This window comes from Eumetopias jubatus, unplaced genomic scaffold, assembly GCF_037043125.1.
Source record: "Eumetopias jubatus isolate StellerSeaLion01/CBP00866 unplaced genomic scaffold, mEumJub1_p1.0 scaffold_3, whole genome shotgun sequence".
In the NCBI taxonomy this organism is placed as follows: Eukaryota; Metazoa; Chordata; class Mammalia; order Carnivora; family Otariidae; genus Eumetopias; species Eumetopias jubatus.
The window spans coordinates 125,413,830-125,429,504 of record NW_028274809.1 but is presented as its reverse complement, the minus strand read 5'-3'; the positions used below and the strand labels follow the sequence as shown (position 1 = coordinate 125,429,504).

At 38.5% G+C, this 15,675-nt stretch overlaps 1 protein-coding gene across 7 annotated transcripts in view; it reads right to left on the bottom strand.

Moving 5' to 3' along the window:
• The window catches only part of PDS5B (PDS5 cohesin associated factor B), a 194,870-nt gene extending 179,573 nt beyond the window's left edge, over positions 1-15,297 (bottom strand). For 5 of the 7 annotated variants that reach the window (XM_028105892.2, XM_028105915.2, XM_088021796.1 and 2 more), the window contains exon 1: positions 15,216-15,288. The gene's annotated coding sequence lies outside the window, so the exon portion shown is untranslated. Of the gene's footprint in view, positions 1-15,215 lie in introns of all 7 variants that reach the window. The other 2 variants (XM_088021798.1, XM_088021795.1) reach the window with 2 other exon arrangements.
• Positions 15,298-15,675: the final 378 nt, after the last annotated feature.

The window sequence follows — 15,675 nt, the reverse complement described above, 5'->3', positions numbered from 1 at the left end:
GAAAGACAAGTTATCATATGATCTCACTGATATGTGGAATTTAAGAAACAAAACAGAGGATCATAGGAGAAGAGAGGAAAAAATAAAACAAGATGAAACCAGAGAGGGAGACAAACCATAAGAGATTCTTAATCATACGAAACAAACTGAGGGTTGCTGGAGGGGAAGGGGGTGGAGAATGGGGTAACTGGGTGATGGACATTAAGGAGGGCATGTGATGTAATGAGCACTGGGTATCATATAAGATTGATGAATCACAGACCTGTACCTCTGAAACCAATAATACGTTATATATTAATTTAAAAAAATGGTAAGTAAAAAATAAAAATAAAATGAGCCAACTTTACAATAGAATAAAAAAATACATAAATATTTAAAAAAATAAGTTGAGAAAAACAGACAATTCTATTCTTCCATGCAGAAGAATTTCCAGAAATTTATGTAAATATTCCCCCCTCAAGGCACTGGAATGTAAGTCTCTACCCCCTTAACTGTGGTTTGCATATAGTAACCTCCTTCCAAAAAGTATAGTATGGAAAGGGGAGGGGAACAGAAAGTAACTTTTCAGTGGAGATACATGAAAAACACTTACTGTAAAATGGCATCTTGGATAAGGCCCTGGGACAGAAAGGGACATTAGGTAAACACTAAAGATATCTGAATACATGGTGGGTTTTAATTAATAATAATGTTTCAATATTAGTTAATCGTGCCAAATGAACCACACTAATGTTAAGATATTAATAAGGGAAATTGAGTGTGGTGTATATTCTCTACTAGTCACAGTTTTTCTGGGATTTAAATGTATTCTAAAATAAAAATTCACTGAAAAAATATTTTAAAAAATGAGATTTAAAAAAAACGAAAGAATGAGAACTTGCCATTTGCAACAACATGGATGACAAGTAAAATAAGTCAGAAAGACAAATGCCAAATGGTTTCACTTACATGTGGAGTCTAAAAAAAGTAAACAACTAAACAAAAAGAAACTGACTCATAAATACAGAGAACTGATGGTTGCCAGAGGGGTGGGGGGGTGAGGGGATACCGCAAAAAGTGTGAAGGAGACTGGAAGATACAGGCTTCCAGTTATGGAATAAATAAGTCACAGAGATAAAAAGTACAGCACAGGGAATATAGTTTTTGGTACTGTAACAGTGTTATATGGTGACAGATAACTATACTTGCAGTGAGCAGAGCATAACATAAACTTGCTAGATAACTATGTTGTACACTTGAAACTAATGTAACACTGTGTGTCAATTACAATAAAAAATAAAGGGGAACTTTTAAAAAATGAAAAGGAAGTTCATTAAATATATGCCGTCTATAAGAGATACACTTTGAAAAAACACAAGTCCGGTTAAAAGTATAAAAATTATACATCATGAATGTAAATAGTAAACATAAGAGAAGTGACATGGTTACATTAATATCAGAAAAAAATTAACTTCAGTAAAGGAAAATAATCAAAGGCAAAAAGATCAACTCATCCAGAAGGCATACCAATACTAAATGAGAATGCACCTAAAATCAGAGACCTTGAGGCAAAAACTGCATTAGAGAAACATACGAAGCAAAATCTGATTAAGTTATGGGAAAATGAACAAATCTACAGTTATAGCTGGAAGTTACAATACCCATCTCTCAACAACTGAAATGGACAAAAAAAAATCTCCTGTAGACATACAGATCAGGGTTCAGCAAACTACAAGGTAGATCCATGGCCCTCTTCCTGCCTTTATAAAGTTTTATTAGAACACTGCCATGCCCATTCATTTACATATTGCCATGACTGCTTCTGCACTACAATGAGAATAGCTACAACAAAGGCTATAATCCACAAAACCTAAGGTATTTTCTATATAGCCCTACAGAAAAAGTTTTCTGATCCTGATACAGATGATTTGAAAAACACTATTAACCAGCTTGACCCAGTTGTATCACAGACCATATACCGCACCAAAAAATAAGTCTCAAATTTCAAGACAGAAATCTTAGAGTATGTTTTCCGACCACAACAAAACTATATTAACAATCAACTATAATAAGCTAGCTATGAAAACTCAAAACACCTGGAAATTAAGCAACACACTTCTAAATAATCCATGAGTCAAAGAAATCACAAAAAAACAGAAATTTTTAATAATGAAAATAAAATATATAAACATCTGATTTGTAGTTAAGCAATGCTTAGAGAAAAATCATAGCTTTAAGTGCTTATATTTAAAAAGTCTTAAATTTAAATATCTAAATTCCCACACTAAGAAACTAGAAACTAGAAAAAAAGTTAAACCAACAGAAAAAAAGAGTAAAGGAATTATCAAGATAAAACCAGAAGCCAATTAATATAAATTGCTGAAACCAAAAACTGTGGTGAGAAAAAAGAAATAAAATTGCTACGACCTAGTAAGAATGACCCAGAAAAGTAGTAAAATACAAACTATCAACATGAGGAATAAAAGAGCAATCACTACAGATCCTATGGGTATTAAAAGGATCAAAAGGACCCAATGGAAAATTATCAATTTTATGCCAAGAGATTTGATGACCTAAAACAACTGCTTGAAAAACACAAGATAAAATAGAAAATCTGTATAACCATATATTTGCTAAGAAACAAAATATGTTATCAAAATCCTTCCCCCACACAAACACCAAAAAACCCTCCATGCTTAGATGGTTAACATTAAAGCTATACAAATCTTATATAAACTACTTCTGAACACAGAAGAGGAAATCCTTCCTTAACAGTTTTAAAAGGCTAGCACAACCATGCTTCCAGAAAGCATTATAAACCATACTTCTCAAGGAACTGGTACAAAAATGCTGATACCCTAGCTACTACTATAGCACATTAATGACAGTAAACAGTCTTTCGACTCTGACCCAGGAGCCTCATGTCCTTTTCTATCAGCATCCATGAAACTGAAGTAAGCTAACTTGTTAGCTTACAAGTAGGGTACAATCTCAGATCCTTCACAATCTTGACAATGGGTCTCTCTACATTATGGTATCTGGTTTCTTCTACAGTGAGTGATGAGAGAGAAAGAAAAAGACCAGTAACAAGCCACCGTGTCTTTTTTAACCTAAAATTAAAAGTGATGTACCATCACTTTTACCATATTCTATTGGTCACACAGACCAATCCTAATAAAATGTGCAAGGTAGCTATGAAAAGGACACGGAGACAAATGGGAACCATGTTACAGGCTACCACATTGAATACTGCTACAGGTCATTTTTCCCTATATGTCTCTACAGAGCAACACAATCCTAATCAAAATCCCAAAAGCCTTTTTTAATAGAAATTGACAAACTGATTTTAAAATTTATATGGAAACACAAAAGAATCAGATTGGTCAAACAATGTTGGAGGATTTACACTATTTGATTCCAAAACTTACGGTAACAGAGACAGTATGACACTGGCATAGAAGAAACAAATAGATAAATGAAACAGAATTGAGTCCAGAAATAAATCTATACAAGTAAGTTCAAAGGATTCTGAACAAAGACACAAAGGCTATTCACTGCAGGAAATGAAAGGGTTTTTTTTTTTTCAAACAATGATGTTGGAATTGGATAAATGTACTTTTAAAAATGAACCTTGACCCCCTACTTCACATTATACATAATAATCAATTCAAGATGGATCAGAGCCCTACACGTAAAAGTTAAGACTATGAAACTTCTAAAAGAAAGCACAGAAAATTATTTTCATGACTTTTGGATAGGCAAAGGCTTCTTACAACTCAAAAAGCACAATCTATTAAAGAAAAAAATTGATTAATTTCATCAAAATACACTATTAAGGAAAAGACAAACTGCAAACTGAGAGAAAGTATTCAATACACTCATCTGATAAACTTGTATCCAAACTGTATTAAGAATTCTTATACATCAATAATAAAAAGGTATCCAATTTTTTAATGTGCAGAAAACTTGGAAGAGGCATTTACAAAAGAAAATACACTATCAGTAACTATATGAAAAATTGCTCAACATCATTACCCATCAAGGAAATCCAAAATAAAACCACACTAAGAAATCATTTCATACCAATTAAAATGGCTAAAATTAAAAAATCTGATTATCCAAATGCTGACAAAATGTACAGCAACTAGAATTTTCATATATGTGGGAGTATAAAATGGAAAATCACTTTGAAAAACTATGTGGGAGTTTCTTATATAGTTAAACACACATCTGCCTATAACCTCACAATTCCATTCCTAGATATTTACTCAAGAGAAATGAAAATAACTGTTCGCAAGAAGATCCATTATAGGCCTTATTCTTAACAGTAAAAAACTGGAAACAACACAAATGTCCATCAACATTAGAAAAGATAAACTTTGGTATATTCATCCAGTGAAATTCAACTCAGCAATAAAAAGAAAAAGTGATACATTCAACTTCATGAATAAATCTGGATATATATGTTAAGTCAAAGAAGCTAAATGCAAAAAAGCATACACTGTATAAAGACAGAACAAAACTAATCTATGCTGTTAGAAATCAGAGTGCTTGGGGGAGAGGGAAATGAATTGAAAAGGCAACCAAGGAACCTTCTTGGGTTGACAAAATTGCTCAGTATCATCTTTTGGGTATTGATTACATGGATATAATCGTCACACCTCATCAGAGTGAGCACATAATATTTGTACATTTTACTGTATTTAGTTTACATCTTGATATAAATAAATCAAATACAAATAAATTTTAAAAAAGAATTTGTGAGTTCATTGTATTAATTTTCCATTTTTCCCCTCAGTCTTGGGTTGTCCAGATGTATGTTTAGTGTATATATATATACATTTATGTGTATTCAGTAAATATTTATCATCTCCTATGTGCTAAACACTATGCTAGGTTCCAAAATAACAAAGTTCATGCCCTCAAAGGTTAACCAAGAAACACACACTTAAATAAAACACATTAAAATGAGGGTTTCCATTATAGAGATACACAGAGGATCTTGTGAAAAGCAGAAAAAAGCACCACATATTGCCCAAAAGAAGAGTCAGGTATCAGAAAAGCCTTTCTATTAGGTGGGGGATGAAAAGCAGGAGTCTGGACATGTGGACAAGCAGGAATGGACCATTAAAGCAGAGAATTACTGCATACAAAGACACAGCGACAAAGGGTCTAATACAATGGGAAGCTCTGAGCAGTTCAGTGTTTTGGGAGTTTAGAGAGTCCAAGAGAAAGTGACAGGAAATGCCGGCAAGGTAGGGAGGTAGGTACGAAACCAATGGTAAGATATTTAGATTACAGAGACCACGAAGAGCCACTGAATAGTTTTAAGCAAGGAAATGGCACATTCAAATTTGTGATTATAAATGTCACTCCACTAAGAGTATAAGAGATAGCCTAGAAGAGAATGAAGGTGGAAGCAGAGAGACAGAAGGCAATGCAGGCAAACAAGCAAGTCATGGTTACTTTTAGTAAACCAACCAATGGCGCATGGACTGAAGAGAAATTTAAGAAATGGACAGAAAAATGGGCAAAGATTAATGCCAGACAGTTCACAGGAAAAAAAATAAGATGGCTCTTAACCATATGAAAAGACACTCAGCTTTACATGTAAGAGAAACATTAATTAAAACTACAATGAGATACCATTTTTCACCTATCATATTGGCAAGAATCCAAAAAGTTTGATTATATACTGTGTTGGCAAGAGTATAAGGGAACAAGTATTCTCACATACACATTGTTACTACCTCTATGAAACACAACTTAACAGTATCTATCAAAATTATACCTGTTAGATTCTTTGACCCAGCAATTTCACTTCTAAGAATTTATCCTACAGACACACCTGCATATGTACAAAAATGATATATGTACAATGTTGCTCAATGCAGAAGTTTTGTAACAGTAAAACCTGGAAACAATCTAGCTTATAAAGCCCATCAGTGGGCTTCATAAGAAAAAACTTTATTCTGCCTTCTTTTAAATTACTGTACAATGATAACTCGTATTTTAAACTACCAGTTAAACTGTGGTTCATAAGAAAAATGAACACTCTGCAGTTGTCAAGTGGGATAGAAGTAGAGAGAGAGAGTGAGTGAGCACTAGCACTTTATACACTAGTAAGTTAAGATCTCCAGTGTATATTGTTAAGTGAAAAAAGTAAAAGGCAAAGCAGTTTCCAACACTGATGTAAAACATCTGGGGGGGGCGGGACAGAGGGGAGGGAGTACTGAGAGGAGAGAAGGGATAAACCTATTTGCATATGGCTGTACTTTTTAAATCCCCAAAAGGATATATAAGAAATCAATAACATTAGTAAACTTGGGATAGGAATTTGGGAACTCAGCAGATGGAAAAGAATCTGGGAACTCTTTGGCAGATGGGAAGAGGTATGGATGAGAAACTTCTGATTGTGTATCTTTTTTCCTCTTTTTGCTGTTTCACTTTTGAAGTATGAATGTGCATACAGTATTTATTAAAAAAAAAACTTTGAAAATGCTGTATCAGAAACAACGGGATTTGGTAACTCATTTGATAGGAGAAGTAAAGAAGAAGGAGGTATCAAGAAGACTCCCACGTTTCTGAATTGATAACAAATCTAGTCAACTCTTACAACTTATTAAAAAAAAAGATATCTGTGTTATTAACCAACACAGGATGTTAAAGGGTAGAGGAAGGCAGCTCAGTTTTTAACATGTTGTACTGGAGGTATTGTGTCCCATATGATACTACACTAGAAAGGGACGACAGGAAATTTAGGAGAGAGGTCAGGGATACCAGTTGTTAGAAGCCTTGGAGAAGAAAACATTTATATCAGCCTAACTTATCTAGGCATTATTTATTCTATAAACCCAATTAAACCAAAAAATAAACTAAAAATGCAATTAATTCAAAGACACACCATAAGGCCACACACACATATCGTTTTCTCACAGACATCAAGCTCTCATTAAAATCTGATTTAATAATCTAGATAATTTCCCAAATTCACAACAGATTAGAAACATCAAAAAAAGACCAGGGGTGTAGCTACCAGAGGCAATCATTTGGCAGCAGCATGAGGCAGCAAAAAATGATGATGATGATGATGATGATGATAACACCAATACCTCAAAAAGTACAGCATTCTTCAGGTGTTCTTAATAGAGTCAAAATCTATTTTACCATCTAAGACTTGGCCAAAATAGTCCCTCTTTCAAGAAGTTTTTCATGGTTCCCTTGCTCTCAGCCTAACATGATTACTCAATCTCCTTTTATCTAATTCCTTTTAAAGAATTTATTTGAGAGAGAGAGAGTGTGTGTGAGAGAGAGAGAGATATCACAAGCAGGTGGGGAAGGGTAGAGGGAGAAGCAGACTGTTTTTAAATGTGAAATATCCAAATTTAAATGTGAGAAATTCCAAATTTTCAGATATTTTGTTTATACCTTTCTGAAAAAACTTTATTCTGCCTTGTCGTAAATTATCTTATAATTATAACTGGCATTTTATACTACCAGTCTTTCTTCCTACTTGAATATACATCTCATAATTGACAAAATATCTTTCCTCTTATTTCTGAGCACAAATTTCTTGAATATAGCATGTAAATATCCATTTAACAAACAATGATCCATCTTTGCCCTCTCTAAAGTGATGTGCATGGACTTTTGCAACAAATGCAGTATTCCTGCATCAACTTTTAAGTTTTTTGTTGAGTTTTTTTACCAACTTGGTACCAGAGTAAGCATTTGGTCTGGCTTATCCCAAAAAAAACAATGAGATAAGCGGTGATAGGAAGTGACAGCTATCTCCTTTATGGGAGATAAAAAAATGTTCTAAAATCAGATTATGGTGATGGTTGCATAAACCTGTGAATGTACTAGAACACTGTACACTTTGACAGAGAGAGAGCGAGCATGTGCGCACGCGCCCGTGCAAGCACAAGCAGGGAAGAGGGAGAAGGCTCCCCAATGAGCAGGGCCCCAGTGTGGGGCTCGATCCCAGGACCCTGGGATCACATGACCTGAGCTGAAGGCAGATGCTTAACCGACTACCCAGGCACCCCAACTGTACACTTCAATGAGTGAATTGTATTACATGTGAATTATAGCTGAATTAAGCTGTTTTTAAATGTGAGATTTCTGCTATTATTCCCATTTTACAAATTAAGAAACCGAGGCTTAGAAAAATTAGGTAATTTGCCCATGGTGACAGAGCTAACTAGTGATGGAAACAGAGTAAAAACCTAAGCAGTCTTCACTCTAAGTCTATATACTCAATCAAGCTCTTTTGCCTTCCTTAGAAAGGGCTTCACTCATCAAGCATTACCTCAAATGCCTACATATGCTCCTACCGCTGCTCAAGTCAGAAACGTCTTGACCCGGGGCGCCTGGGTGGCTCAGTTGTTAAGCGTCTGCCTTCCGCTCAGGTCATGATCCCAGGCTGCTGGGATCGAGCCCCGCGGAGCAGGAAGCCTGCTTCTCCCTCTCCCACTCCCCCTGCTTGTGTTCCCTCTCTTGCGGTCTCTCTGTGTCAAATTAAAAAAAAAAAAAAGTTTAAAAAAAAATGCCTTTACCCAATTAGGTTACATCATAAAGGTAAGGGAGAAGGTCAAAAGCTAAAAAGAAAGCTACCAAAGAGACCAAGAAAATAAAAAGGTATTCAAGACTTATATTTCAAAGCTTGCCATTTTGAGCATAAGACTACATGAAATACACATGAAATAGCTTGACTGCTACTATCAAAGTTGGTAGGCAGGCCTAATTTGGCTGAGCTGGGGTGAATTACAGTCTTCCTGGACTAGTTCTACCTAGACCAGGGTTTCTCAACCTTGGCACTATTGACATATTGGGCCAAAAATTATTGTGGAGGGCTGCCTCCACACAATATAGGATGTTTAGCAACATTCCTGACCTCCACCTGCTAGATGCCAGTAGCACCACTGTCCCCACTCCCCCCCACTTATGACATCCAAAATGTCCCTAGACATTGCCAAATAATGTCCTGGTGTGAGGTTGGGGGGGGTGTCTCAAACCCCTACATTTGAGAACCACTGGCCACGACTAGAGGTAATGATGAAAAAGGGTGAGCTATCTGATGTTAACTAGTGTATACGATAACTGGAGACAGACAAGAGCTTTTATTTTTTTTACAGCTTTACTGAGGTATCTTTGACATACAAAAATTATATGTATTTAAAGTATATAACCTAATATTTTGATACTATACATATGCACTGTGAAAAGATCGCCAGTCAAGTTAATTAACATCACCTCTACATAGTTAACACTTGTGGGGGGGGGGCGAGGGAGGGGATCCAGGTGATGGGCAAGAGCCCTTTAAACCAATCACCTCCCAAGGCTACAAGGAAAAATTTCAGTTCATTAAAAAAAAAAAAAAAATGAAGCTGTAGTTGAGGGTAGTATGTAAGGATTAAACAGGAACAAAACCCATATAGTCATGTCAACATCCCCAGATTTCAATACAGTTCAGCCTCTGACACTCTAGCAGAATATCAACTATAGAGAGGTACTGCTAAAGATCAGAAAATAGATGTAAAGGATGTTAGAAATAACATCCTCTCTCTTTGAATGGTTTGAAGCAAAATCAGTTTTCCTTATAATTAAAACTAAGTGTCCCTCATCTCTGGAGGAACTACTGAAATAACAAGGTCAAGGCTGCCATCCCAGCCAGGGAAGAGGAGCAAACCAAATGACAGGATAAATAAAAATGAAATGACAGTTGAGAGTACGAAGGGGGAGTAGTGAGACAAGAGAAGCAGACAGTAGAAGACAGAGCTGACCCTATACAAAATTTATTTGCCCTCACTCTCAAATCTCCCTTCCTGCCTTTATATATCTTTTTAACACCAAGTTAAGGGCTATCAATACCCACAATGTTGCCCTTGGTAGTTCAAAGTCTAGGACTGTAGTCTCTCCATTCAAAGCAATGCATCCCTCAAGGTGTCACAGTCTCTAAAATATTCTCTTTAAAAGCTGCACCCTTCTCAGTTCATTTCAGATGGAGGAAGGGGGAGGAGGAGTCAAGTAAATTAAGCCACTTAATCTAAAGTATATGCTACAAGTAACCTCTGCCCAATAATTGTACAAAAAAAGAGTTTACCCTTACTCATAATCAAAGAAATGCAAACCCAAAACAAGATAAAAATTTCACCTATCAAATTGGCAAAAAGCATAACGTTTAATAAAGTCCAATGTTAGTGAACATGTAACATGCATATTCATATACCACTGGTTAGTGTAAATTGTTACAACCTAAATATCACTCAAAAGGAGTCAGAACAAAAAAATTATTATACATCCATATAATAAAATATTCTAATCATTTTAGTTATGTTAATCTGTATGTGCCGATATGAAAACAGCTCTGTAACATTAATTAGGCAAAAAGTAAACTGCAGTTTAAAAAAGGTAAACAATATAATACTATTTGTATAAATTTTTTGAAAAGTAAACTTTCTGGAAACTGTTAACAGTGGATTACCTTTGGGAGGAACAGGAAAAATAACTTTTATTTTTACTTTTCTGTACCATCAGAAGGTTTTTTATCATATACATGTGCAACTTTTTTTTTAAAGATTATATATTTACTTGAGAGAGAGAGAAGGAAAAAAAAAATGAGTGGGGGGAGGGGAAAAAGGAGAGGGAGAAGCAGGCTCCCTGCCCAGCAAGGAGCCCAATGCGGGGCTCAATCCCAGGACCCCAGGATCATGACCTGAGCAGAACCACTTAACCAACTAAACCACCCAGGCACCCCTACATGTACAACTTTTAACTTAAAACATACAAACTCCTCTAATCCCTACAACCTTAACCACTACTCTCACCATCAACTGTCCACACACTCCCCCTCCCTCATCTCAATATCTAAAGGCTGACTAAAATTGCCTGATGCCAATTTCGGCTAGTAGAGGATTTATCTTGGATCTGTATCTGGGATTTTTCTTTAAAATCGCTTCACTCTAAAATCACCTCTGAGATGAAAAATGAGAAAAAGAATCCCTACACTGCCCAGGGAACCTTAAACTCTAGTTTCCTATCAGGCCCCTAACCAACCTCTCCTAGAAAGACAATGCTTATGGTTATAATATCCTCTCCTCCTATCACAGTTTTATATCTAGTTTTGGCTAATTTCACTCTCCCACATAAAGAAGAACAATCTCAATTATTACTTAAGAGGACGCAGACCCTTGCAGAATCACTTAACAGCAGGGATCTTACTGTCTGGTTTTCTCAACTCTCACCACCTTGGTGCAGGTGGCCAACCACTACTCTAAACTTCTATAGGGCAAAATCTCAGTCCTTTTTATTGCATCATCTCTGGTACTAGATGTATATGCAAGCTTAATATTTGTTCATTTTACCTAAATCAGGTTAGAGCATTCTGTGTCGAAGGGAGAGGCAGGTTAGAGGAGTACTTCCAGGTCATGGCCCTTTAAAGATGCTTCCTGCTTTAATCAGTCTTCCTCCAATCCCCTTAGCCACTTTTAAGTTTTACAACTAAGCCAAGTACTTCTAATTACTGCTTCTTATTAATTTCTAATCATTAGAACACAGTAATTCTTATGGATTTTTTAGATATCTTAGATTAATGGCTTTAAGATTTAAACAACTAAATTTTGCTCATTTGAGTTTAATCTTCATAATTTTCTCACTGTGCATGATCACCCCTGCCAACTAAAACAATTACAGTCTCAAAGCAGCAAACTTACCCTATTTTTGAACTAATTAGTGAGAAAAAGCTAAAAATCTTTTCCACGTATTGGGGAAAATGGTTATAATCAGGTTGATAACATTATAATGTGAGGAACAGCTGACTTCTACACACAAAGGAGTCAGAACTGCAAACCATTTGGCAGCTTCTTAAATACGCTTAAAAAGTAAATACATTCTCAGAGAAATTACTGGGCTTATTTTTAAACTAAGTATTTTTGGAATTTTTAACATTTCCAAACAGGAATACTCAAACTAAACACAATTTTCTCCAAATATGTATTTGAATTGGAAGTGACAAATGACTTATACAGCAAACTGAGTTTAAAAGTGGGAAAAAAAAAATACACACTCATACACATACATACATCTTATAACAAAGTAAAGTTTAATACTAACCTCAAAATTACTCTGGCTTACAAGTTTCGGGAAAAATAAATAAATGCCATGTCGAGTAACACTGCACAATGAAAGATCAAGCAGCTCCAGAAGAGAAGGACATGCAAGAGGTTATCTTCTAAGACAACTTAAGGGGACTGAATTCTGGATAAAAATTATTAAAACCAGACTCTGAAACAGATGGTTAACCTCGAAACTTTATTTCTTGACTGAATGAATGAAAAGAAGAGGAGCGAAAGTAATAAAGGATAATACGCTATCTGGCAGTAATTTTAAATATTACTTAAGTCCTGAATTAAACAATACAGACAATATAGAAGATTCTAAGCTTCCACAAGAAACTGAGTTACCCCAATTCCACCATATGAAGAGGACTGTGACTTTGAATAAATCAATTAAATTACAACCTGAACCTAATTTCTCATGCACATGGTGAGTTGATGACCATCTTTAAGTTTCCTTATAGCTAACACTGACAAAGGAAACATCAATTTATTCTTTTCTAACTTATTTACAGTACTTGTCATCCAAGCCAAATCACAGTTGAGTTCTGTTAATTGTAGACACACATGATCAAAACAAAAGTAGCAATGAGGAAGCCAAAGGACAATCCTAATTCATGAGCGAAAAGCAGGGGAGAAAAAAAAAACACTTCCCAAAATAGTCCCCTCCTCACTAAGTTTTGGGTATATTCTATCATTTCATTCTTCATCAGGGTCCAGTCTAAACAGGGTATCACTTTAATTTAGGCTTAACAAATTATTGATAAAGCCAAGTCCTCAAAATGTTATTCTTTGATCCGTTAAAACTGCAGAACAATTTTTAAATAAATTTAAAAATAAAGCAACTTTTATCCAACAGCCAACTCAGACTACCTGTCAAATAAGCTTAGTAACATTACATGACATCTCGTGACAAGAATCACTATCCTCACATTATCTCCTGTAATTCCTGGAAAAAGTGAGGGGAAAGACAGACATAACTCGACAGGATTAAAAGCAACAGTAAGAAAACAAAAGCTGCTGCGAAAAAAAAGCTAATACAAGGAGAATCAATTTCAAAAAAAAAAAAAGAGAAAATAAGAAAGGGCACAAAAGTTCTTAAAAAAAAAAAGACCAATTCAAACTTTACTTGTCAATTAAAATATTCACACCTTGAAGTAACACCCACCCGGAAAAATAATTTTTTTAAGCCGTTAAAAAAAAAAAGGCACTACTTCAGCTCTTCGGTAATCAAAGAATGTCTAAAGTGCACCTTTTCTATATGTATTTGTAAATTTATTTCCAGAGAGTAATGTTCTGATTGAAGACATGTTTTTTACAGTTAAGTTTTTGAGAATAAATCTATGTTAACATAAGACGTCCTACGTTGAAACTTTTCACCTACATACTTACCACTATAAATTTTAATTAGGTTTTCTGCTATCACCAAGTGATACAAGATTAATTGTTCCACAAACTGACCTGCATACACCATGGGAACGCTCATCTTACTGTCCCTAAGAATGCTAACATCTCTGACAAATGTACTACATAATTAGTGTCCTTTTAGCCTTTATTTTGCTTAATACCACACTTTTGTATTTTTAACTGTTTTACTTAAGTACTACTACATAAGCTAATACAGAAAATGCTCTATCTTGGAACTTTACATGTGTTAGCTGAGAACAACGACTGTATACCCATTCAAGTTTTAAATAACTGTAATTTATTTACAGCTCACCTTATAATCACACTTGAACTTTTAAAGTTCATTAGGAAGACAGTAGAAGACTCCCAACTCACTGGAGTCCGCTGACCAGCCTTCGAAATTAAAGGCTGTATCCAAAGTCTCCGGAACTCTTTAATAAAGGTAGGGTCGTTCAGGATAGCACTGCCCATCCAACATTTCATAATAAATGTATAAAAAGAGAGTTCATAGCATATTCTTCAAAGCAAAATAAAGGGTTCCCTTTTATTGGGTTAGTGAGGATTCTTAAAACATGTGTTGAGAGAGTAGGGAACTGCTCTTTCAAACCCTTCCCTGAGTTTACACGCTCTCCGGGAAGGTAAGCAGTAACATGGCAAGTCTGAAAGGCGAGGCGCTGCATTTCAGGGTTCAGATTCATTCCCTCAAATAACTGTACCTCTGCTTGGCGTAGCTTGAACGTATGTACCAAAAATCAACAGCAGCAGCAGCAGCAACATACAAGGTTTTCCTTCTGACCAAAAACTTTTCAAGTGTCACTAAGATAACTGGTGCAAAAATGTCAACTATTTACAACTGCACACCATTTTCATTGTCATTCCAATTCCGAGGCTTCCTAAAGGAAAGCCAGAGCCCAGTCGTCGCCCGGGAGGAGTCCCTTCAGCCAGTGCTGAGCTCTTCCTCCACTAGGTCCTCAGGTTACCCCAGCACCAGCTCCGAGCCCGCGGTTAGCGCGCTTTATCTCCGGCGACTGGCAAGTAACAGTGTAAAAATGTCACTCTAGCAGCCCGTTTCCTCGCCCGGAGCAAAGGCTGGGCGGCGCGGGCGAGGTGCGCGGGGACCTGGCGGAGGAGCGAGGGCGCCCGAGGCCCGCACGCCGCCCGGGGTGCAGCCCCGACCCGCGCTCCCCACCCCTCGCCCGGAAGGGGGAAAACCCGCCAGCGGGAGGATTCAACAGGAGCACCGCGCCGCCCGCCTGCCGCCCGGGAAACAGCCGCCGGCCGGCCGGGACGCGGGGGGAGGGGCGGCGGCGGGGCGCGGGCGGCCGGGCTGCGGGGCGCGGACCCCCGCCCGCGCGCAAGGTCACCGCCCGCCGCCGCCGCGGGCGCCCCGGCTGGGGCCAGGGCGGCAAGTTTAATTTCCCGAGGCTGCGACTGAGCCCGCGGCGTGGAGGGAGCGCGCCGGCCGCGGGGCCCTCCCCACCCCCACCGCGCAGCCCGGCCCACGCCCCCGGCCCGCGCCCCACTACTTTCCGCCCGGGCCGCCGCCAGGCAGCCGGCGGCTGCAGCCCCCAATGCCGGGAGGCGAGTCTCGGCTGGCAGGCGGGCGGCGCTTCAGCCCCGCCACAGACACAGCCGCGGTGGCGGGCGCTGAAAAATGGAGCACGGCGACCAGAGAAGAGACATTTTCTTTCCGTTAACTGAATTGTTTCCTACCTCCGGGTGCCCGACTCGCTACTCCTCTCACTCCGCTGCTCTCCGGGATCCGCCGCCGCCGCTGCATCCAATCGCCTCCTCCCCCCCCTCCCCTTCCGCAGCCAGCCCGGCCGTTCCTCCTCCTCTCCGCTTCAAAATGGCGCCAAGCGCTCTTCGGCGGCTGCTCCAATCGAACCGCCGCGGACAGCACCCGGGGGCAGGCAGTGCGCGGCGTGGGTGCGCAGCGCCCCCTGCCGACCAGACAGCCGCGGGCGCGCGCCCGCCGGCCCGCTGGGCTCGCCCCGCCCTGTCCCCGCCCCGTCCCCGCGCGCGCGCCCAATTCCGCCCCGCCCCATCGCGCGCGCACGCAGCCACACCGGCACGCCGCCGCTGTGGCCGTGGTGGCAGCGAGACTCGCAGCTGTCAATGCTTTCTCTGCCTCTGCGGCTTCCTCGACTTTTGCCGAAATCACATAAATTGT